General features: G+C 37.8%; 1 long non-coding RNA gene across 1 annotated transcript in view; it reads left to right on the forward strand.

Annotated features, from left to right (window-relative positions):
- The window catches only part of LOC118935357 (uncharacterized), a 33,600-nt gene that overhangs the window by 3,755 nt on the left and 4,115 nt on the right, over nt 1-25,730 (forward strand). The window lies entirely within an intron of this gene.

Below are 25,730 nucleotides of genomic sequence, written 5' to 3' on the forward strand. Positions count from 1 at the left end.
CTTCAACAAGAGGCTTTCACAGATAAGATTTTTGATGAGGTACCTGCTGACACAAATAGCAAGACATCCCAGAAGTGCAGAAGGGGATGCGTTTAAGGTGATGGTGGTAGGTTAAATGACTCAAGCCAAATTCAGATGGCCAACAGACACATGAGAGGATGCTCCACATCACTAATCATCAGGGAAATGCAATTAAAACCACAATGAGATATCACCTCACACGAGTGGCCAGCATCGTAAAGATTAAAAACAACAAATGCTGGCAAGAATGCAGAGAAAGGGGAACCCTCCTGTACTTCTGGTGGGAATGTAAGCTAGTTCAACCATTGTGGAAAACAATATGGAGTTTCCTCAAAAAACTAAAAATAGAAATACTATTTGACCTGGGAATCCCACTCCTTGGAATCTACAAGTTCTCAGATTCAAAAAGACATATGCACCCCTATGTTTATCGCAGCACTTTTTACAATAGCCAAGATATGGAAGCAACCTAAGTGTCCATCAGTAGATGAATGAATAAAGAAGAGTTGGTACATATATACAATGGAATACTATTCAGCCATAAGAAAGAAACAAATCCTATTATTTGCAACAACATGGATGGAGCTAGAGGATATTATGCTCAGTGAAATAAGCCAGGTGGAGAAAGACAAATGCCAAATGATTTCCCTCATTTGTGGAGTATAACAACGCAGCAAAACTGAAGGAACAAAACAGCGGCAGACTCACATTCCAAGAAGGGACTAGTGGTTACCAAAGGGGAGGGGTAGGGGAGAGCGTGTCGGGAGGGAGGGAGATGGTGATTGAGGGGTATTATGTTTAATACACATGGTGTGAGGGGTCACAAAGAAAACAGTGTAGCACAGAGACGGCAAATAGTGACTGTGGCATCTTACTACACTGATGGACAGTGACTGCAATGGGGTATAGGTAGGGACTTGATAATATGGGTAAATGTAGTAACCACATTGTTTTTTCATGTGAAACCTTCATAAGAGTGTATATCAACACCTTAATAAAATTTTTTAAAAATATAACTATATTTAGAGGAAGAAGAGGTGATAGGAAAAAAAATTCCTTTCTTTCAAGGTAGTAATATATAATGTTTTTTGCCTTTCATTCCACAAGAGGGCAGAAGGTGAATACAATTTTCAACTCCACTGGGTTCAGGCCTTTGACTATTACCAGCTAACTACCACCTGCTTCTGTTTTGGTAGAGATAACAAACTGCTGTTGCTAACATCTGAACAACTGTCTTTGAGTTCAGGGCACTACTAAATCAATACCCAGACAAATAAGGCATGATTCAGAGCATTCACAGCCTAGTGGGTTCACAGAGGGAAGAGCAATACGTTTGGAGAGTTTGCTAAGGGCTCAGGGAGTCCTACATGTAGCTGGGGGTGTTCTCTGGAAAGATTGGAATGGTGGGGGGTGGCACATCGGGTAGCAATGCCAGTGATGCGTTTGGATGAGGCCGTGGGGGTGGGATGGATGGCTCAACTGTGGGAGTACTGAGGGCCCAGGGTGGGAATGTTGATGAAAAGAGGCAAAGGTTTCTTAGCCAAGACTGCCTGAAAACACTGGGCAGATTCTCCCTTCAGCCCCTCTTGCAGCCTGCTCTGTTCCTCAGACCTTCACACACACACACACACACACACACCCAACCAGCCCCATTCCACCCTCTCCTCACAGAGGTTTTCTCCTTGTCCAGGGCTCTTTTCTCTTAAAGACAGGTTTTTCTTAGGCCTTTTCACCCCCCTTATCTGAGGGTTTGCTCTCATCTATCAAGCCCAGGCTGCCTTTTTACTCAGGACTTCTAAGCTCCTCTGGCCAACTACCCTCCCTGGTCTTAGCCTATTTACTCTTTTGAGCCTCCCTGGTCCCTAGGCCTCTTCTCTCCTGGGCCCATTCTTCTCCTAACATTGGGATTGGCCTTCCTTCACGGACTCACATCAGTTACCCGGTCAGCTTGCTTCTTTCAGGGCCTGGAAATGGACTGACTCTGAGGACTCCTGGGACTCTCAAGGGTGTGGCTGACACTGCTTTTATACCTCCTTTTTTCTTTTTGTGGCCTGGTCTTCATGCTCTATCCTTGGCATTTTAATCTATAACCACAGGTATTTTCAAAGTAATGGCTCTGCTCATAGCCTCTGAACTTGAAAAGTGGAGGAGTATACACCACTCTTTCAGATCTTAAATGTGGTTCTCAGAGAGCATTTCCGATTGAGCTTATCTGCTGTGTGGTGTAATGATGTAATGGAAATCACACCAGACCAGTGGTCAAGTACAGGCCCTCTTAGTGTTGCTTCCCTTCCTGGCCAGGACACCTGAGGCAAGTGAATTTACTTCTTGGAGTCTCAGTTTCCTCATGAAGGAAATGTTAGTGATTAGTTTACAGGATTGTCCTGAGAAATAAGTGAAGTAATAAATAACTGAGGTAGGGTTTTCTAAGTATCTAGGAAATCTTTTACACTAAAAGGAAATGTTTTAAAATGTAGCTATTATTATTATTGCTAACATTTCTTCATCTGTGAAACTCAGTAAAGGGATTCCCAACAGAAGACGGAATGATCTCCAAGAGGCTCCTTCAAGTTCTTTCCTCTGAGTTTGTCAAATATGACTTGCCATATATGCTGGTTGTATTTATAATTCAATCCTTACAGTTTTCCTCATATGTTTTTCTCCTCTGGCAGCACCCATCATACCCAGCCCTTGCAATATCTTGCAATAGCTCTTCACACTAAATTCCTCTCTGCTTAAGGGGTGAGTGGTTTCAGTTCTTCAATGGTTATAGAAGCTTCAGCATCTGGGGAGTCAACCTCAGACAAATTGGTCACACAGGCCAAACCAGAGGAATCATCTCTTCTCACATTCTGCTTTCTAGATATGAATAGGGGCCAAAGGACACCATACTGGCTGCTGTGACAAACCACCTGGCATACACAAATGTTTCATTTCTATTCTAGAGCAAAATTTCACACAACCTGCAATGGGGCAGGTTTTCTGGGCCTGAGGGAGGGCCAAACCTTTGCTGATGTGTTAAACTGATCAGGTTGCCCATTCCCCTTTACAACATTTTTGTTTCCTGGGTTTTTGCTGCCTTCCTGCTTAGAACACAGCAGCCATGAGGAAACTCTTCACTCCAAGTACAATTAAGCATGGCAAGATTTGAAAATGGAGCCCGAATCAGCTCATTTCAAGCTGAGTGATAGGTACTGCATTCTCAGGAGACTTTCCTAAGTGAGTAAGGACAACCTTACAAAAGGTTTCCAAAAACTCATTCTGTGACACTTCAGTTCACCTTCTACCTCTGGACTAGAAAAGAGGTTTAAAGGGCTAAAAAACGACTGGAGAAGAGAAGGGAATTTGTAGAGATGCTGGTGTGCTGGTCCTAGCCTATGCTGTGGAGGGAGAAAGCCAGGGTCCCTGTACTCCTATAGTTTATAGGAGCAGAGGGAATGCATAAGTATTTCCTAACGACCAGATATTGGTCACTCAAGAAAGCTTGTGTGGGGTCGTTTATATCCCAACCAAGAAGGCTGCCTAATGAGCAGAACCCCACAGAAGAGTAAGTTCTCAGGCTCCATCAGACACATAAAGGCTGAGAAAGGGGGGGGGGATTCAACATGGCGGCATGAGAGGTGAGACTGAGAACTCCTCCCAAAATCACAAATAGTACAAAAATATAGTTAATTAATACAACTAATCCTAAAACAGCAAAAAGAAAGAAGGTTGAAACAGACTGCATACAGACCTCATGAACAGAACAGACCTCACTAAACAGGGTAATGTATGAAAGCCTTAATCCGTGGGACCCAAGCCCTTCCCCAACCCCAGCTCACCGGTGGGAGGAAGAGAAACAGAGCAGGGAGGGGGTGGAAGCTTGGGGCTGCTGAACACCTAGCCCTGGAGATCTGCTTTGTGAGCAGAAACCTACATTTCCAAAGAAGAATTCAGATGGCCAATAGGCACATGAAAAGATGCTCCACATTGCTATTCATCAGAGAAATGCAAATTAAAACCCAATGAGATATCATCTCACACCAGTTAGGATAGCCAAAATTCAAACGACAAGGAACAACAAATGTTGGCGAGGATGTGGAGAAAGGGGAACCCTCCTACACTGCTGGTGGGAAGGTAAACTTGTTCAACCATTGTGGAAAGCAGTATGGAGGTTCCTCAAAAAAATTAAAAATAGAAATACCATTTGACTCAGGAATTCCACTCCTAGGAATTTACCCTAAGAATGCAGCAGCCCAGTGTGAAAAAGACATGTGCTCCTCTATGTTTATTGCAGTACTATTTTTAATAGCCAAGAAATGGAAGCAACCTAAGTGTCCATCAGTAGATGAATGGATAAAGAAGAGGTGGTAAATATACACAATGAAATATTATTCAGCCATAAGAAGAAAACAAATCCTACCATTTGCAACAACATGGATGGAGCTAAAGGGTATTATGCTCAGTGAAATAAGCCAGGTGGAGAAAGACAAGTATCAAATGATTTCATTCATCTGTGGAGTGTAAGAACAAAGCAAAAACTGAAGGAACAAAGCAGCAGCAGACTTACAGAACCCAAGAATGAGCTAACAGTTACCAAGGGTAAAGGGACTGGGGAAGATGGGTGGAAAGGGAGGGTAATGGGGGAAAAAGAGGCATTATGATTAGTACACATAATGTAGTGGGGGGTTGGGAGGGTACATGGGAAAGGCAGTATATACAGAGAAGACAAGTAATGATTCTATAGCATCTTATACACTGATGGACAGTGAGTGTAATGGAGTATGTGGGGGGGACTTGATAATAGGGGGAGTCTATTAACCATAATGTTGTTCAAGTAATTGTACATTAACAATAACAACAACAAAAAAGGCTGAGAAAGGTGTCTTGAGTGACCAGCTGGAAAGAGATCCCCAGGGGGGTCTCTGAAAAACCCAGAAAAGTACTTCAGGGGAGAAAGTGCTTCCTTTACGGACAGAGCTGTCCTCCTGTCATCATGCAATTCCAAGTTGTGTGAGAACTTTCCTGTCTCACCTTCGCTTTCACCCTGGGTGAGGTCAGAAACAATGGCAAAAGCTGGAGTGAAAGTCATGAAAGAGGTTGGAGAGAAAATAGAAATGTATCAGGACCTTTCCCACTTAAGGTATCACGGCAGAGGAGGGAAACCCAGCCCAAACATGAAGTTTAAAGTTTTCTATTATGCTGGATGCCACACTTTAATTACTGAACTTACAGTGACTAGAAGACCTTTTATTACACATAAGTAACCCCAAAAATCTTAGGAGCTGCCCAAGTGTTTCTTCCTGGGGTAGGGAATAACTAGCCCCACCACAGGGGAAAAGAACACTGATCTCTGACCCAATCTCCATGAGGCCCATTCACTCCATGCAAAGGCCAGGCCAGCAAACTGGAAGAGACGCATCTGCATGGTTCTTTTCCCCACAGGGAGGTGAATTTTGACATATTAATTATATTCCTTTTGGCACTTTGAGATAACAAAACCTTATGCAATGTTCCAGGTTGATATACTGTTCTCTGCTTGCACAAAATATCATGTGTTAGTATAATTTGTCTATGGGAACATCTTGCCTTACATATTTTATATTTCCTCTACTTGGATCCACAAATGATACTGACTTGTCAGTGTTAAGGGTTCCACACTTGGAAGCAACAGGGATGTCCTTAGTGTCCCCACTCTTCTCCAGCTGATTTAATTCTCCTCCCCAGCAGTCTGCTCAGGGTCTAAATGAAGGTCTGGCACACTGCCCTGGTCTACAATGTCTTCATTCTTCATCCCCAACCTTCCATCGGGGTGAGATCATCAAAGCTTCAGGAGCCCATGGGTTCTCCTGGAAGAAATGAAGGGGATGGAGACAAAACTCCTGGGACCATCAACCAAACAGAGGGAACAAAAGGAGGGTACATAAAGAGAGTGGAGGTGTGGCAGAGAAGCAGGCGGAGAGCAGGATGTGAGTGTATAGCATCAGACTCCGCCTGTGCAAGCAGGATCTGAAGGGTGATTGCAGGAGCTGGTGAGAGACATTCGGAAATGCTGGGAGGGATTATAGAAGCCAGATACAATAGGGTCAGGAAATGGAAACAAGTACCAGACAGTTCTTTTAAGGGCTCTGGTTGAGAAAGGGCAGGAAGAGATGGGGCAGTAACTGCAGGGAAGGGGCTTTCTGATGGGTGAGGTTTGAGTTTGCCAGAAAGCCTGCTTTGGGTTCCAGTGCTGCTTGGTTGTAGCATGTTCAGCCAGCTTGACATCTAGTCAGCCTGTAGGTAGGGACACTCACAGAGTTCTGCCTCTGACAAGACCATCGGGGCACTTAGCCACATGTATATCCCAGTGTCAGTGGTTCTCAGACAAAGCTCTACCTCAGGATATTTTGGGCTGAGGAATGGACAGTATCTGGATTATTTAGAAGCATGACAGGTTAATGGCAAAAACAAAAACAAGAGTGAGGAAAGAGGAGAAAATAACTCAGAAAAATCTTCTTGTAAATGGACATTATTTTTAAAGATTTGAAGGTTAACTATGTTGGATTTAAAACAACCCACCCCCCAATGAGATCTAAGAGGTTTGCCTAGAGCCCAAGGGTTCCTTGGTCAGCCTATGGTTTGATGGGAGTGAATCCCAATTTTAGGAGAAAGGCCAGCTGTAATCAGAGTGTATCTAATGACTAGGAACACCTAGTCATAAACCCATGCTGTTTGTGCAGCTCCTGGGGAAGAGACAGTATGGAGGCTGGCACTTGCTGGTTACAGGCAAAGAAGGTTAACTTGGGAGAAACTGACATGTTTTATACAATACAAGCTACCAGGGAAGGAGTTCAGGATGGCAAATGTCTTGGTAAAAATGTGATCAAATGATATCATGCCTCAAAAAAAACAACCCCAAATTAAAATTGAATAGAATGGATTTAACTGTTAACTAAAGCACATAAATTATATTTTAAAATTGTAGCAGAATTCTGCTTCTAACCAAAGAGATTGTCCTTCCCCTCCCACCTCAAGCAACAACAGAGAAAGAGAGAGAGAGAGAGAGAGGAGAGAGAGGAAGGAAGGAAGGAAGGAAGGAAGGGAGGGAGGAAGGAAAGAAGGGAGGGAGGGAGGGGAAGGAAGGGAGAAAGAAAGAAGAAAAGAAAAGCAGACAAAATATAACAGTGGTTTTCAAGAGAGTGGACATCAGGCAACAAAGGACAACAATTCCTGAGATAAGAGAAGCAAATGATTTCCCCTGCTTACTGCTTAGAAAGTTTTCACATGACAGTACAGGGAATGGGACCCAAGCAAAGCAAGACATAACTACATGCTGCCTACAAGAGATGTAAGGATATAAACAGAGACAGAAAGCAAATTGGTGATTGCTGGGGGTGGGAGATGACTGAGTTATTAAATTGATTGAGAAGTGACTGCTTAATGGGTACAGGGTTTTCTTTGGGGTGATAAAAATATTTTGGAACTAAATAGAGGTAGTGATTGCACGATGTTGTGAATGTACTAAATGTCACTGAATTGCACACTTTAAAATGGTTATTTTCATTTGTGAATTTCACTCGAGGGAAAAAAAATCTAACCAGGCACACAACGGAACAAAACAATATAAATTACAGCCAGCAGAAACCCACAGGAGATCTAGAGACTGAAGTTATAAACCTCAGATTTTAAAATTATGATGCTTTCTGTGTTCTCTGAACAGTGAAAGATATGAATGAGTATTTTGACAAATATAAACTATAAAAGAAGGGAAATTCTGGAACTATATATACAATTAAAATCAGTAACTCTGGATAGATTTAATAGCAGAATAGATAGGTAAAGAAGGAATTGATGGCATTTTGTGGATTAGAAGACAAAATCCAGAATACAGTACTGAGAGATGAAAATATGAAAACAAGAGAAATGAAGGTAAGAGACAAAGAAGTTACAGAAAGGAGTCCTATGAATAGAGGAGAGGATGAGTGGGACAGAAGCAGTGTTTGAAGAGTTAGTAGTTGAGAATTTTCAAAAAGCTGATTAAAGATATTAAGCAATACATGTATAGTTGACTTCTAAGCAGAAACAACGGGACCTGGAAGACAGTGACGATATCTTCAAAATGCTAAAATAAAATAATTATCAACCGATGACCTGTGTAGAGATCACAGAGGATCACAAGAGTTGGGTAAGGATTGAGCAGACCACTAAAGAGCCGTTAGCAAGGGATGTGACCCAGGCAGGTGGTCAGGATACCTCAAGGACTATTGGTGGAACAATGAATCAGTCTATTTAGGTGAAGCTAAGCTCCCATTACTAGGGGTGGTATGGAAATTGATGCTGGAAAGGGTCAGTAGGAGCAAGATGGTAAATGATTTCATTCTATGTGTGATGGGAAATACTGAAAGTATGTTCTTGGTGGGATATTTCCTATCTACCTTGGTGGCCTATTTCTTCGTAGATACTGCTAACTAAAATTCCTTCTCACATTTTCCTGATACAGGTATAAATCATGCTGTCTCTTGCTACTTTATTGTGAGTGAAATGAAATTAGGTGTCAGCTTCAGCCTGTACTTTACTTTCATTCCCTTGAGAGGAAATATTACTGGATTACTATTTTTAAAGAATCTGATTGCAAAGAATCGTATTTCCTTTTTGATTTGTTCCTCTGGAGACAGAGTGAGACAGTAAATTAGGGAAGGAACGGGGAATAACAGTTATTTCCAAATGGGTGACCTTTTAAATTATTTTCTCTCTTTCTAAGCACCATACTTTTAGGCCTAACCTTTCCCGTTCTATCTCTTTAAGAGCAGGACTCCTTACAAACCCATATTGTCATGATCAGTCCATGTGAACCGCATTTTGCTTTAATTGTGTTCTCCTCATCTCTGAGTGCCAGTCCCATTTGTCCCCTCCTCCAGAGTCCAGTCTGACATGTCTGTGCACATATTTGCATAATTCATAAATTTAAAACTGTGGTACTCTTTTATGTGTATTTTAACTTACATCAATGGCACTGTGCTTTTAGGATCCTATAATTTGACCTACTGGACTAGAACTCTAGTTTTCCAGATTTTCTTCTCATTTGCATCTCATGGAATTTTTTCGTTTTTATGTGCTTCCTTTAAGATTCCTCCGCTTCCTGCCGGGTACATGAAAAGGTGCTCAACATCACTAATCATTGGGAAAATGCAAATCAAAATTACAATGAGATATCATCTCACACCTAGAATAGCTGTCATAAAAAAGATAAGAAATAACAAATATAGGTGAGGGTGTGGAGAAATGGAACCCTAGTGCACTGTTGGAGAAAATGCAAATTGGTGCAACTACTCTGGAAAACAGCATGGTGGTTCTTCATGAAAAGTAGAACTACCATATGATCCAGCAATTTCACTTCTGCATATACATCCAGAAGAATTGAAATCAAGATCTTATATAGATGTCTGCACTCCTATGTTCACTGAAACATTATTCACAATAGATAAGATAGGGAAACAGCCTAAATGTCCATCCAAAGAGGAAAGGATAAAGAGGTGATGGACACACACACACAATCGAACATTATTGAGCCATGAGAAAGAAGGAAATCCTGCCATTTTCAACAACTTGAGGACATTATGCTAAGTGAAATAAATCAGAAAGAGAAAGATAAATATCATATAATATACTTACATGTAGAACTTAGAAAAGTCAAACTCAGAGAAACAAAGAGTACAGTGGTGCATACCAGGAATTGAGGGGTGGGGAAAATGGGTAGATACTGGGTAAAGGGTACAAATTCCAATTGTAAGTTTAAAGTTTGGGGATCTAATATATAGCCTGGTGATTCTAGCTAATAATACTGTGTCATATACTTGAATGTTGCTAAGAGAGTGATCTTAAATTGTCTCACCATAAAAAAGAAAAGGTAACTATACGACAGGGTGGAGGTGGTAGCTAATGCCATGGTGATAATCACTGTGCAATATGCAATGCATCAAATAAACACTTGTACGCCTTAAACTCACACAGTGTTAAGTATCAGAATCGATAAAGAGGGAGGGAAAAGAAGATTCCTCAACTTTAACTTTAAGCCCTTTTGCTAATTTAAAGTTTGCACTATAAATTTGATGTAGGGCTCTGCTTCTGATTGCTGTATGCAATGTAACTTTCCAGGCAGGTTACATGCAAAGGGATTTCAGGGTCACAGATATTATGTGCACATTTGATCACACTAGGTAGTGCCATGCTGCTCTTGAGAATGACCAGAAAATGCTCTTCTTCCTCCCACTATCAAAGTATAAAGGTTCCATTTTCTATAAGCTTGTCAATATTTGATATTATCCAACTTTCAAATTTTAGCCAATAAAATGAGCGTAAAGCAATGCCTCATTTTCTCATTACTAGTGAGGTTGAGCTTCTCTTCATACACTTATTAGCCCTTTGGGTTTTCTTTAGTTATATCCCTTGCTGATTTTTCTAATAAGTGTCCTGCCTTTTTCTTGTTCTGTAAAATTTCCATATGTATTTTAGAGCAGTGCTGCCCAGTAGAACTTTTTGAGATGATGTGAAGGTTCTATAATTGTGCTGTCTAATATGGTAGCCACTAGCCATGTGTGGCTAATTGAGTACTTAAAATGTGGACAGTGTAACCAAGGAACTGAATTTTTAATTCCATTTAATTCTGATAATTTTTAATTTAAATGTAACTAGTCACATGTGGACAGTGCAGGGTCTCGGTATTAATCCCTCATCAGTTTTTGGCATAGCAAATATTTTCTCCTGGTCTGTCAACTCTCTGAGAACTTAGTCTGTGGGTACTTTGTTAAATAGCAATTCATAATTTGGGTGTGCTCAAATCCATACATCCTTTTGCTTTATAGTTTGGCTTTTTGGGCTCTTCTTCAGCAAAGAATTCTTTGTCAACTTCAGTATCACAAAGATAGTCCCTGAAAAAAAAAATTCTATTACCTTTAAGTTTGGGTGTTCTTATTTGCATGTGGCATAAAGTAAAGATCTTGCTTTTTTTCTACACATAACAAACCAGTTTTCTCAACTCAATTTATTAAACAGTGCTTTCTTTCTCTGGCAGAGCATGGAAGCATTTTTTTTTAAAGATCATATACCAGGTCCAATAATACCTCATTCCATTTTTAGCCCTCTGTTCTGTATAATGGTCCATTTGCCTGCTTCCATGCCAGTATCGTTTTAATACTGTACCTTTGTAGTATCTCTTCAAAATTGATTGGTAGGACAATTTGTCCTCTGCTTTTCATGATTAAATTGACTATATTTTTCCATTACATTTTAGAATAAGTGTGTCAATTCTTTAAAAAATCTTGCGGAAATTTTAATAGGGATTGCATTTAAATTACAGATTAATTTTGGAAGAACCAAATTCTTATGGTGTTGTCATTACATCCATGTGCACTTGTGCAGATCTTCCTGTATTTCATTAACAGCTTTATAGAAATAAAGTCTTCATAAAAATCTTGCACATATTTAAAGTGTGCAAATTGGTAAGCTTTGGCTTATGGATGAGCCTGTGAAACCATCATCAATATCAAGACAGTAAGAGTGAACATATTCATCATCTCCCCAAATTTCTTTGTGAGCCTTTATAATCTTTTTCTTCTATTCCTCCCCCACCCTTTTCCTCATGCAATCAGTAGACAGCTTCCTCTCACTATATAAGAAAGATTTGTTTGCATTTTCTAAAGTTATTAGTAAATGGAATCACACAGTAGGTACTTTTTTGGTCTGGCTCCTTCCACTCAGTATAATAATTTTGAGATTCATCCATCTTGTAGCATGAACACTACTTGCCCTTGCTGAGTAGTATTTCATTGTATGGATGTATTACCATTTATTTACTCATTCACTTGTTGGTGGACATTTGGGCTGTTTCCAGTTTGGGGTTATCACAAATAAAGCAGTTGTGAACATATGTGGAAAAATCTTTGCACGTAGGTAAGTTTTATTTATCCTGAGGTAAATACACAGAAGTGAAATGGTTAGATCATATGATAAGTGTATATTTAACTTTTTAAGAAACTACTAAACTGTGCTTCAAAGTGTTTGTTCCATTTTACATTCCCAAAAGCAACATATAGAGTTCTACTTCCTCCAAAACACAGTTTGTATGGCTAGTATGTAGTTTTAGCCATTCTAGTAAGTGTGTAGAGGTTATCTCATGGTTTTAAATTGTATTTCCCTAATTAATTTGCCAGAGGTATTGGGCAACTTTTCATCTGCTTATTTGCCATTCATACAATCCTTTTTAGTGACCTGTGTTAAAATCGTCTGCCTATTTTTAAAAATTGGGTTTTATTTATTTATTTTTTATTGTGCTTTGAGCATTCTTTATATATTCCAGGTAGTCCTTTACAGGGCTACCTGTAATTTACAAATATTTTCTCCCATTATCTTGCTTGTCTTTTCATTGATGTAATAGTCCTTTGAAGAATGGAAGTTTTATTGAATAGGTCTAATTTATCAAACTTTTGTTTTGTGGATTATGTTTTTATGTAAAGAATTTATATGAGAAGTGGTGTATGTAAGAAACTTTGCCTAACTCGTTTATAAAGAATTTTTCATAGAGGTTCTATTGTTTTAGGTTTTACATGTAGGTCTGTGTTTAGTTTTTTTATTGCTGCAAAACACATTACCACAACTGTGGTAAAAAATTTGTTCAAAACAACAAAAGTTTGTTATCTTACAGTTTCTGTAGGTTAGAAATACAGCACAGCATAGCTGGATTCTCTGGGCTAAAATCAAGGTATTGGCTAGGGCTGCAGTTCTCATGTGGAGCTTGGGGTGTCCTCTTCCAAGCAACGTAAGGTTTTTGGCAGATTTCAGTTACTTATGGTTGTACAACTGAGATCCCTGTTCCTTGCTGGTTGTTGGACAGGGCCTTTCTTTTAGCAATTTAAGCCTGTCCACATTTCTTCTTACATGGCCCCCTCTATCTTCAAACCAGCAATGACACACTGATACCTTCTCATGCTTTGAATCTCTCCAACTTCACCTTTTGCCTTTTTTCTTATGCTTTTAAATGTTCATATGATTACATTGGGCCTACATGGACAATCCTGGGTAATCTCCCAATTTTAAGGCCAACTGATTAATAACCTTAATTACATCTGTAAAAGTACTTTTTGCTGTGTAACATATTCACAATCTTGGGGATTAGGGCTTGTAATCTTCTTGGGGGTCATAATTCTGCCTACCACAGTCCATGATCAATTTTGGGTTAATATTTGTATATAGTGTGAGGTATGGATAGATACGCATTTGTCTTCCTGTGGCTGTCCAATTGTTTCAGCATCATTTGTTAAAAAGGCTATCCCTTGGCCAGCATCGAAAAGACTAAGAACAACAAATGCTGGCGAGGATGTGGAGAAAGGGGAACCCTCCTACACTGCTGGTGGGAATGTAAGCTAGTTCAACCATTGTGCATTATGCAATATGGAGTTTTCTCAAAAAGCAAAATAGAAATACCATTTGACCCGGGAATCCCACTTCTTGTACTTTACCCAAAGAATACAACTTCTCAGATTAAAAAAGACATATGCACCCCTATGTTTATCACAGCACTTTTTACAATAGCCAAGAAATGGAAGCAACCTAAGTGTACATCAGTAGATGAATGGATAAAGAAGAGGTGGTACATATACACAATGGAATATTATTCAGCCATAAGAAAGAAACAAATCCTACCATTTGCAACAACATGGATGGAGCTGGAGGACATTATCCTCAGAGAAATAAGCCAGGTGGAGAAAGACAAGTGCCAAATGATTTCCCTCATTTGTGGAGTATAACAATGAAGCAAAACTGAGGGAACAAAATAGCAGCAGACTCAGAGACTCCAAGAAGGAACTAGTGGTTACCAAAGGGGAGGGGTGGGGGAGGGCGGGTAGGGAGGGAGGGAGAAGTGGATTGAGGGGTATTATGTTTAGTACACATGGTGTGAGGGGTCATGGGGAAGACAGTGTAGCACAGAGAAGGCACATAGTGAATCTGTGGCATCTTACTACACTGATGGACAGTGACTGCATTGGGGTATGGGTGGGGACTTGATAATATGGGTAAATGTAGTAACCACATTGTTTTTTCATGTGAAACCTTCATAAGAGTTTATATCAATAATACCTTAATAAAAAATGTAAAAGCAATAATAATAATAAAATAAAAATATAAAATATAAAAAGGCTATCCTTTCTCTACTGAATTACACTGGTGAGGGGGGATGGATGAATAGTAAGAACACAGAGGAGTTTTAGACTAATGAAAATACTTTGTATGGCATATAGTGATGGATATATGTTGTTTTACATTTGTTCAAACCCATTGAATGTACAGTACCAAGAGTGAACTGTGATGTAAACTATGGACTTTGATTGATTATGATGTGTCAATATGTGTTCATCAATTGTAAGCAATTGATATTGGGGGTATATGGGAAATCTTTGTACCTTTCCCTCAATTTTACTGTGAATGACTTACAAAATACAGAAAACAAAATTTTTAAAATCCATTGGCTATAAGTGTGTAGGATTATATTTGGTCTGTCTATTCTGTTCATTGATCCAATTGTTTGTTGCTATGCCAGTACAATACTTGCAGTATTATAGTATCTTGAAATCTGGTAGGATTTGGTCTGCTTTTTCTTCTTTTTCAGAGTTGTTTGAATATTTCAGCTCTTTGCATTTCCATATGAATTTTAGCATCAACTTATCAATTTTTATAAAAATAACACTGGGTTTTTTATTGCAATTCCATTGAATCTATAAAAAGTTAAGGGAGAATCAACATCTTAATAATATTGTGTCTTCTGACCATTGAGCAAGATATATCTCTCCATTTATTTAGATCTTTCATTTCTCTCAGCATAATTTAATATTTTTCATAGTACAGATCTTTCACATCTTTCATCAGATTTATCCTGAAATATTTTATATTTTTGAAATGACATTGTTTTAATTTCTATTGATGACTGTTCATTACTAGTATATAGAACTACAATTTATTTTTGTTTCTTTGATTACTTATTTCCCTGTGAAATGTTGAATGTCCTTGTTCTGCTCCTGATCTTAACATTCAGTCTTTCACCATTAAGTGCAATGTTAACTATAAGTCTTTCATAGATGTCCTTTATCAGGTTATGGGAATTTCTCTTCTGTTCCTAGATTGCTGAGAGTTTTTTGTAAAACCAGGAATAGATGTTGGATTTTTGTCTAATGTTATTGAGAAGATCATATGGTTTTTCTTCTTTAGTTTGTTTACATGGTGAATTACACTAACTTGCAAATGTTAAGCCAACCCTGCATTCCTGGGTTAAACTCCACTTGTCATCATCTTCCTTTATATATAGTTAAATTTGATTGCTAAAATTTTGTGGAAGATATTGGTTTGTAGATCTCTTTCTTGCCATGTCCTTGTATGCATGGTATCAGAGTAATGTTGGCCTCATAAATGTTTGGTAGAATTCACAAGTGAAGCCACCTGGGAATAGAATTTTCTTTGTGGGAAGGTTTTAAACTGAAATTTAAATTTATTTATACATGTAGGAATATTCAGGTTATCTCTTTCTTCTTCAGTAAGCTTTGGCAGTTTTTGTCTTTCAAGAAATTTGTTCATTTCATTTGAAGTTTTCAAATTTATAGGCATAATGTTTCATAAAATTCCTTTATTTTCTTTTTATTACCTGTGGAATCTGTAGTAATCACCTTACTTTTTCCTGATATTGGCAATTTGTTATCTTCTCTCCTTCTTTCTGATCAGTCTGATGAGAGGTTTATCAATTAACTTTCTTAAAGTATCAGTGTATGGATTCATTGGCTTTCTTTATTATTTTACTGTTTTCTATTTTATTGATTTCCATTTTGAACTTCATCATTTCCTTTCTTCTGCTTAGTTTGGCTTTACTTTGCCCTACTTTTTGTGATTGCTTAAGTTGGAGCTGACATAATTGATTTGAGAAATTTCATCTTTTATAACACAGGTGTTTAGTGCTGCTCAAATGCTGCTTGTATTCTACAAAGTACATGTTATGCTTTCATTTTCATTCTCTTCAAAATACCTTCTACTTTTCTGTTAGACTTCTTTTTGATTCAGGTATTATGTAGAAGTGTTAGTTTCCAAATATTCAGAGTTTTCCAGGGATATTTCTGTCATAGATTTCTAATGTAATTCTATTTCTTCTAGGCTACATATAGTTGGGTCTTTTTTTATCCAAACTGGCAATCTGAGCATTTCCATTTTATGTGATTTTTGTTATGGTTATGTTTAAGTCTCTCATCTTCATAACTGTTTTCTATTTGTCCCATTTGTTCTCTGTTCCTTTTCCCTTTTTTTTCTTTTATTTCTCTTTGAGGATTTTTTGTGATTCCATCTCCTCTCATTTTTTGCTTGCTTTAGGGATTACAGTATACATCTTTAATGTATCAAATAATACTACACTGCTTCATATATATTATAAGAACCTAATATCAGTATACTTCTGTCTCTTCCCTCCAGGCCTTTGTGCTATTGTTGTCATATATTTTACTTCTAAACCTCACAATGTATGGTTATTATTTTTGCTTAAGGAATTATTTTGCAAAGTGATTTAAAGAATTCAAAAGCTCTTTATATTTACCAAAAATTATTGTTCCTGACATTCTTCATTCCTTTGAGTAAATTCAGTTTTCCATCTGGTCCTTCTGCCTGAAGAAGTTCCTTAAACATTTCTTTAGTACAGGTGACTGGCAATGGATCCTTTCAACTTTTGTTTGCCTGAAAAAGCCTTTATGTTGTCTTCTTTGTAAAGTTTTTACTAAGGTGTCATTGATATACAATCTTATGAAGGTTTCACATTAGCAACACTGAGGTCACTACATTCACAAATATTATTGAGTCCCCCTCCAAAACCCACCACAGTCAATGTCCATCAATGTAGCAAGATGCCACAGAGTTACTACTTGTCTTTCTGTGCTACACTCTCTTCCCCGTGACTGCCCACCAACACACCATGTGTGGCAATCATAATGCCCCTCAATCCCTTTCTCCCTCCCTACTGACCTGCACTCCCCTACCTCTCCCCTTTGGTAACTGCTAGTGTCTTCTTGGAATCTGTGAGTCTGCTGCTGTTTTGTTCCTTCAGTTTTTTGTTTGTTCTTATAGTCCACAGATGAGAGAAATCATTTGATACTTGTCTTTCTCCATCTGGCCTATTTCACTGAGCATAATACCCTCTAGCTCCATCCATGTTGTTGCAAATGGTAGATTTATTTTCTTATGGTTGAATAATATTTCATTGTGTATATGTACCACATCTTCTTTATCCATTCATCTACTGATGGACACTTAGGGTGCTTCCATTTCTTGGCTATTGTAAATAGTGCTGTGATAAACTAGGGGTGCATATGTCTTTTTGAACTGGGGATCTTGTTTTCTTTGGGTAAATTCCTAAGAGTGGAATTTCTGGGTCAAATTGTATTTCTATTTTTAGTTTTTTTGAGAAACCTCCATATTTCTTTCCACAGTGGTTGAACTAGCTTACATTCCCACCAGCAGTGTAGGAGGGTTCCCCTTTCTCCACATCCTCGCCAGCATTTGTTCTTACTTATCTTTTGGATGTTGACTATCCTGTCTGGGGTGAGGTCATACCTCATTGTAGTTTTAATTGGAATTTCTCTGATAATTAGTAATGTGGAGCATCTTTTCACTGTCTGTTGGCCATGTAAATTTCTTCTTTGGAGAAGTGTCTGTTTAGATCCTCTGCCCATTTTTACTTGGATTATTTGCTCTTTGTTTGTTGAGGTGCATGAGCTCTTTATATATTTTGGATGTCAACCCTTTATCAGAGATGTCATTTATGAATATATTCTCCCATTCTGTAGGATTCCTTTTTGTTCTATTGGTGGTGTCCTTTGCTGTACAGAAGCTTTTCAGCTTGATATAGTCCCACTTGTTCATTTTTGCTTTTGTTTCCCTTGCCCAGGAAGATATGTTCATGAAGAAGTTGCTCATGTTTATGTCCAAGAGATTTTTGCCTATGTTTTTTTCTAAGAGTTTTATGGTTTCATGACTTACATTCAGGTCTCTGATGCATTTTGAGTTTACTTTTGTGAATGGGTTTAGACAATAATCCATTTTCATTCTCTTGCATGTAGCCATCCACTTTTGCCAACACCAGCTGTTGAAGAGGCAGTCATTTCCCTATTGTATATCCATGGTTCCTTTTTAGTATATTAATTGACCATATATGGATGGGTTTATATCAGGGCTGTCTAGTCTGTTTCATTGGTCTATGGATCTGTTCTTGTGCCAGTACCAAATTGTCTTGATTACTGTGGCTTTGTTGTAGAGATTGAAGTCGGGGAGCATAATCCCCCTAGCTTTATTCTTCCTTCTCAGGATTGCTTTGGCTATTCAGGGTTTTTGTGGTTACATATGAATTTTAGAACTTTGCTATAGTTCATTGAAGAATGCTGTTGGTATTTTGGTAGGTATTGCATTGAATCTGTAGATTGCTTTAGGCAGGATGGCCATTTTGACAATATTAGTTCTTCCTAGTCAAGAGCATGAGATGAATTTCCATTTGTTAGTGTCCTCTTTAATTTCTCTTAAAAGTGTCTTGTAGTTTTCAGAGTATAGGTCTTTCACTTCCTTGGTTAGGTTTATTCCTAGGTATTTTACTCTTTTGATGCAACTGTGGATGGAATTGTTTTCCTGATTTCTCTTTCCGCTAGTTCATCATTAGTGTATAGGAATGCAACAGATTTCTGTGTATTAATTTTGTATCCTGCAACTTTGCTGAATTCAGATATTAGATCTAGTAGTTTTGGAGTGGATCTTTAGGGTTTTTTATGTACAGCGTCATGTCATCTGCAAAGAGGGACAGTTTAACTTCTTCCTTGCCAATCTGAATACCTTTTATTTATTTGTGTTGTCAGATTGCTGTGGCTTGGACCTCCAGTATTCTTTTAAATAGAAGTGGGGAGAGTGGGCATTCTTGTCTTGTTCCCAATCTTAAAGGAAAACTTTCAGCTTCTTGCTGTTAAGTATAATGTTGGCTGTGGGTTTGCTATCTTTCTTTTTTGTAATGTGTCTTCTTTCCTCCTCCAGCTACTTTTAAGATTTCCTCCTTATTATTGGTTTTGAGAAATATGATTATGGCGTGCCTTGGCATGATTTCTTCTTTTATTTGTTCATGTGGTTTATTGAGTTTCTTAGATCTGTAAGTCCATTAACATGTTTTTGTATTGTGGGTCTGATGATGGTGAATTCTTTCGGCTTTTCCAAGTCTGAAAATGTCTTCATTTTGCCTTCATTTTTTTGGAAAGGTATTTTCATTAGGTGTAGAATCTAACATTGGCAGTGTCTTCTTTCAGTACTTTAAAGATATTTTTCCATGTCTTCTTGCATATATTGTTTTCAGTAAGAAGTCTGTTGTTCTTACCTTTGCCTTTCTGTACCTAACAACATACCCCCACCTTCTGCCCTGGCTGCCTTGAAAATTTTCTCAGCACTGACTTTTTGATTATTTTGTGACATGGTTTGCTTATGTGTGGTTTTAAGCTGCCTGTGCTTGCTTTATGCTTCGTTTTCATTGAGTTCCTGGATCTTTGGATTTAGAGTTTGCAAAGCTAGGAGAATTTCAGCCATGATTTTGTCAAATATTTGTTGACCTCCCATTCTCTTCTCTCCTGTGAAGACTCCATTTAAATGTATGTTTGGCTGCTTGACATTGTCCCACAGCTTACCGAATTTCTATTTTAAGTTCTTTTCTTCTGCTGAGTCTAATCTGCCATTAATACAAGCCAGTGCATTTTTCATTTCAGACACTGTAGTTTTCATTTCTGGAAGTTTGATTTAGGTCTTTTAAAATCATGTCTCTATTAAAATTTTTAGATATATAGAATACAGTTGTAATAATTGGCTTAATATATTAGTCTCCTTGTTCTAACAGCTGTGCCAGTTCCAGGTCTATTTCAATTGATTGATTATTCTCTTTACTGTGAATTATATTTTCCTGCTTCTTTTCATTGCCTAGGTGACCTTTGTTTTGATGCCATTGTGAATTTTACTGTAGATTTTGGGTATTTTTTTGTTCTGTGAATATTCTTAAGGTTTGTTCTGGGATGTAGTTAAGCTTCTTAGATAAAGTCTAATCCTTTCTAGTCTTATTTTTATGATCTTAGTGGGTCCAGAGTAGTGCTTATTCTAGGGCAAATTATTTCCCATCACTGAGCAAGCTTTCCTGAGTATTCCACTTGGTGACCCATTAATTATGAGTGTTTTCAGTCTAGTTAGTGTGAATAGGCACTGTTCCCAGCTTGGTCAGTGCCAGGTGCTGTTCTCTAGTCCCTTCAAATAGTGTTGTTCCCCTAGCCTTATGCAGTTTCTTCCCACTCTTAGGTGATCACTTCTCAGATGAATACTCAAGGTTGACCTTCTGTAGATCTCTGGGATTTTATTTCATAAGTGCTTTAGCCACCTTTACTTCCCTTCATCTCAGCTCTGACTCCTTAACTCAGGGAGAATTCTGGACTCTGCCTGGGTCCCCTCTCCCTGTGCTGTAACCTAGAAACTCTAAAGGCAGTAAGCTGGATGACCATAGGGCTCACCTTATTTGTTTCTTGTCTCAAGGTTAATGTTCAGTGTTGCCTGATATCCAGTGTCTTTAAAACTGTTGTTTCATATATATTGTGCCTTGGTTGGCTGATTTATTTATTTGAAGCAGGAGCATAAGATTTAGTCCCTATTAATCCATTTTGAATAGAAGCAAATGTTGCTTTATTTTCTTAATTTGGTATTTAAATACTTTCCGTAAATATCTTGTGCATTCTTGAATTATTTCTTGATATTTATCTTCCCTCTGTTTTCTGTGTTCTCTCATTCTGAAAGTTTTGTTATTCGGATGTTGAACCTCCTGGACTAATGTCCTAATTTCTATTCTTTTTTCTCCTGCTTTCTGTCTGTCTATGTATCTTTGTTTCTGTCTCTTATTCTACTTTCTTGGAGATTTCATCACATTTGTCTTTAAATCTTCTGCTGAATTTTACATTTCTGCTATCATATTTTAAATTTCCAAGAAATCCCTCTTGGTTTCTTTTTTTTTTTTTCAGCTTGTAGTTTTGTTTTTTAATTTTCCAGTTGAATAGTGGTTACAGACTAATAGTTCAAGTATATCGTTTGCTGGCAGTCAATCTGTGTAAGTAAAAGTGATGTCCAAATAATAACAAATAACAAATTGAACAATTCCATAATTTTTAATTAAATTCAACTCTTTTCATAGATACCAAAATTATTAATTATGTAAGTATAATTTTAGGATATAGAGACAGTTTACATGAGAATTTGGAGGTCCTAAGAAGGGCATCCACTTTTTAAAAATCAAAACAGATCCTTCTCAGTGTGAAAAATTCAGTGTCTTGAGTTAAGAACATCACTGTGGAAATGATGCCTGTGGAAGAGGAGGAAAGGCAGAATCAAGCCAAGTCATCCTCACATCTAGTTTGCTGAGTAGATAAAAGCATTGTGAAGATACCACTGGTTTATTAAGGCCCTGAAAGCCATGATGATATGTCATTCTGTTAATCACTACGTTTCTCATTATTTGGGTAATGAGTATCTGGGAAATCTTGTCATTATCTCATGATATCTATAAAAGTCTTGTAGATACCATATCTTCTTAAAAGCAGGAGTCATAAGGATTTAGTGCCCATTGCTTCTCTGTTTAACCTAAGAGTAGATTTTTAGTTTCTGTATGTTTCCTCTCCTCCAAAATTGGGGCTTTGTTATATTCTTTTGGTTTTTTTCAATAGCTCTGTTTTAAAACTTCTCATAAATTACTTTCCTTAGCATGTCAGGTTTCATGAGAAGGTTTAAAATAAAGTCAAACAAACCATGTGATGTTCCTTTTCTTTAAAATCTCTGTCAGTGTATAGTGCCCCATTTTTTGAGGGAAATCAGGGAGCTGTGCCTCTCATTTTTAAAGTATGGAATGATCCCAATTAATAGAAGCCAAGGAAAATTAGTTGAGACTAGAAATGCCTTGGGGTGGTAAATGTGGAATAGTTGATATCAGAAAAGTTTGGTTTAGGGAGTAAATTTTAAGGATTTTTCTAGATTTTAAGCAAATAGTGACAAAAACTTAATTTTGTATCTCATTCCCACTTTGTAGTGGAGAGGGTGCTTTGGTCTCTTAATTATTTGTATGACAATTATAATAACACTCGTAATAACTGTTAACACCTGTACTAGGCTGTGTACTAATTGCTGCATATACATTATCTCATCTAATCCTTTCAACAGTATTATCAAGTAGGTACTACCATTATTGTCAATTTATAGCAGAAACCCAGACTTAGAGTGAAGTTCAGTCACTTGATCAAGATCATATAGCTAGAAAGTAATCTAATTCAGGTCCACCTGACTCAGAAGCCGATATTCTTAGCCACTAGGCATCCTGCCTCATCTCCAAATGACTAACAAATTGGTGACATGAAAATTTCCCTAAAGACAAACTGTACTGTGATACTGTACTAAGAACTTTATTAACTCAGGAAGGGGGCAAAAGGAAAGTCATGGGGAGAAATTGAGAGGAAGAAGGGAGATTGTAAATATTCCTATAGATTTCTACATGTAGGTAGTAAGATTTGATGTTTAAAGAAACATGGAGTATAGATACTTGAGTAAGGATTTGTAGATGCTTTTGTATTTTTATATATAAAGGTAATTATATTTGCCCAAAATATTTGATATTTGTATTATAGCATGCAAACATCCTAATTCCAAATTTTTTTATTTTTTATTTTTTATTTTTTGTAGATAATTATTTTTTATTGAAGGGTAGTTGATGCACAGTATTACATTACATTAGTTTCAGGTGTACAACACAGTGATAAAACATTTATATACATAATTCTAGGTTCCAGCTATCACCCTACCAAGCTGTTACAATATCTTGACTATATTCCTTATGCTATACATTACATCCCGGTTACTTATTTATTTTACCATTGGAAATCTGTCCTTTTTTTTTTTTTTTGTGAGGGCATCTCTCATATTTATTGATCAAATGGTTGTTAACAACAATAAAATTCTGTATAGGGGAGTCAATGCTCAATGCACAATCATTAATCCACCCCAAGCCTAATTTTCGTCAGTCTCCAATCTTCTGAGGCATAACAAACAAGTTCTTACATGGAGAACAAATTCTTACATAATGAATAAGTTACATAGTGAACAGTACAAGGGTAGTCATCACAGAAACTTTTGGTTTTGCTCATGCATTATGAACTATAAACAGTCAGTTCAAATATGAATACTCATTTGGTTTTTATACTTGATTTATATGTGGATACCACATTTTTCTCTTTATTATTATTATTTTTAATAAAATGCTAAAGTGGTAGGTAGACACAAGATAAAGGTAGAAAACATAGTTTAGTGTTGTAAGAGAGCAAATGTAGATGATCAGGTGTGTGCCTGTAGACTATGTGTTAATCCAAGCTAGACAAGGGCAATAAAACATCCACATATGCAGAAGATTTCTCTCAGAATGGGGGGGTGAGGTTCTAAGCCTCACCTCTGTTGATCCCCAATTTCTCACCTGATGACCCCCCTGCGACTGTGCCTGTCTTAGGTTGTTCCTCCCTTGAGGAATCTTACCCGTCTCTGGCTAACCAGTCATCTTCCGGGGCCATACAGGGAGATGTAAAGTTGGTAAGTGAGAGAGAAGCCTTATTGTTTGAAATGGTTAGCTTTTTATTTCTTTGCATATTTATGCCCTGTAGCTTCTATGCCCAGCATTTGTCTTGAGGTATCTTTACCACTTGGAGGAATTATGATACTCGGTAAATTTGATATGAGGCACGAATTTTATTTAAGGGTTGTAATTAGGAAGGAAGAAGAAAAGCTATAGAAGTAGCAGGCGAAAGAAAACATGGGAAGATTGATTACTTCTTTGACATATCTTCTTGTAGAGTAACTTCAGCATGTATAGGTTTTACCCTCTTGGTTTTTGAATGCATATTTTTATAGCCTCTTGTTTTTATTTAATGGATGTAATAGCTCATCTATCTAGAATATTACTTATATATTTTAACAGATTTTTCTGCTTTCTGCATTGTCTTTCTTTCCAAATTTCATTTTTCTATCTGTTAATTTGATTTCCATATTTCATTTTAGAGGCTTTTTTCACTGTCAGGTCATTTCTGGTTTCTCATTCATATTTAAGAGGAGACATATAAAGGAAAATTAGAAGCATTTGCCTATTTACACAACAGTAAACTACCAAGTTATGTACTCACTCTTATATCCCTTATTCCAAAGTTCCCTCCTATATTTATTTCTTTTTTGCCAGAATTCTCCATCCAGAATTACTCTCAAAAAGGGTTTTTTATTGTCTAGTAAAACTGTTATATTCTGTGTGCCTAATGATATCCCTATTTTATCCTCACATTTATAGTAATATAACTAGATATAAAATTCTAGTTCAAAGCTCTTTTTCTTCAGCGCTTTCAAAACCATCTTTCCATGATCTCCTCACATGAACAGTTGCTGTTGACAAGTATGATCTTTGTTTCTGGGCTGTCTCTAGATTCTCTGTCTCATAGAGTGCTTTTTTTCTTTTCCAAATATCCATAATGAAGTTAGGATACCAGATCTCATTTTAGAGAATGGTGATGACTACATGTAATTAAACCTTACTCTTATTCGGGGCTGTAATTCCTTCCACAGGATCTGTAGGGCTAGCCACTGACCTCCATGAACAGTAGATTCTGCAGCTGAGGGAAGCATCCAGCCACAGAATCATAGAAAACTCGAAATCTCTTATCAGTTTGCTCTTAAAGAACTTATTATGAAGTATTAAATTCCTGGTGACAAGGCCAATGGGAGGTAGGCATGGAGTCACGCCCACTTTGGGTTTCAGGTACATCTGGGTTCTATCTAGTTGTAATGGAGATGTCTGCCTTTCTTTGTATCCCTCTCCAAGGCTTCTATTCAAGTCCATTCACAGGGTTGTTTGGCTCGGTACAGGAGGATCACAGGCACAGCTGGGTCTCCAGAGAGAGAGAATGTGCTTGCAGTGTCTATGGAATATAGTGATGCTGGTGGGAGTCTTTGGGGAAAGAAGTGATGTAACAACTCTATGTTGGACAGTGTACAAGTATGTGTATATGTGTGTACATATACAAGCTCATTTCTTCAGATGAAAATATTAGGCTGAATTGTAGTGGATTTGAGTTCAGGGCAAATTAGAGTAAGCAAAACTTTGGGGATACTCATAATTGGTTTATGTGAATTTTAATTTAAAACAAAATTGTGGCTACAATATGGATTGTGCTTCTTATATTTATTTGCTCAGCTTCAGAAGATAAACAAGTCCTGCCTTTGTCTTGTACAGGCCATGTTCAATGAGCCACCAACCATCCATAGGGACCAAAGTCAGAGTACTGGCATAGGGACCCCAGGCACCTGCCAGGTTGCTCTCTCTGGAACTTGTCCCCCACCCCCTTGGAGGCTTACGGGCCCCTCAGCATTGTCCTCAGCACCTGTCCTCAGAATTGATCTCGCCAGTGTTCCCCTCCAACTCTGCCAAAAACATCTTTGACATAGAAACTGATGGAAAGAAAGTGAGTGTGAAAAGCTCAAATGAGGCCTAACTCCAGGGGTTTTGCAGTGTGGGTGTGCTGTTTGGCTTTATAAGGAGTTTGCCCTCCAGTTTCAAGCACTCTTCAGGACCTGGGACTATTCCTGAATCTGGGACTCTA

The sequence above is a fragment of the Manis pentadactyla genome, chromosome 6 (genome assembly GCF_030020395.1).
Source record: "Manis pentadactyla isolate mManPen7 chromosome 6, mManPen7.hap1, whole genome shotgun sequence".
NCBI classification, from domain to species: Eukaryota; Metazoa; Chordata; class Mammalia; order Pholidota; family Manidae; genus Manis; species Manis pentadactyla.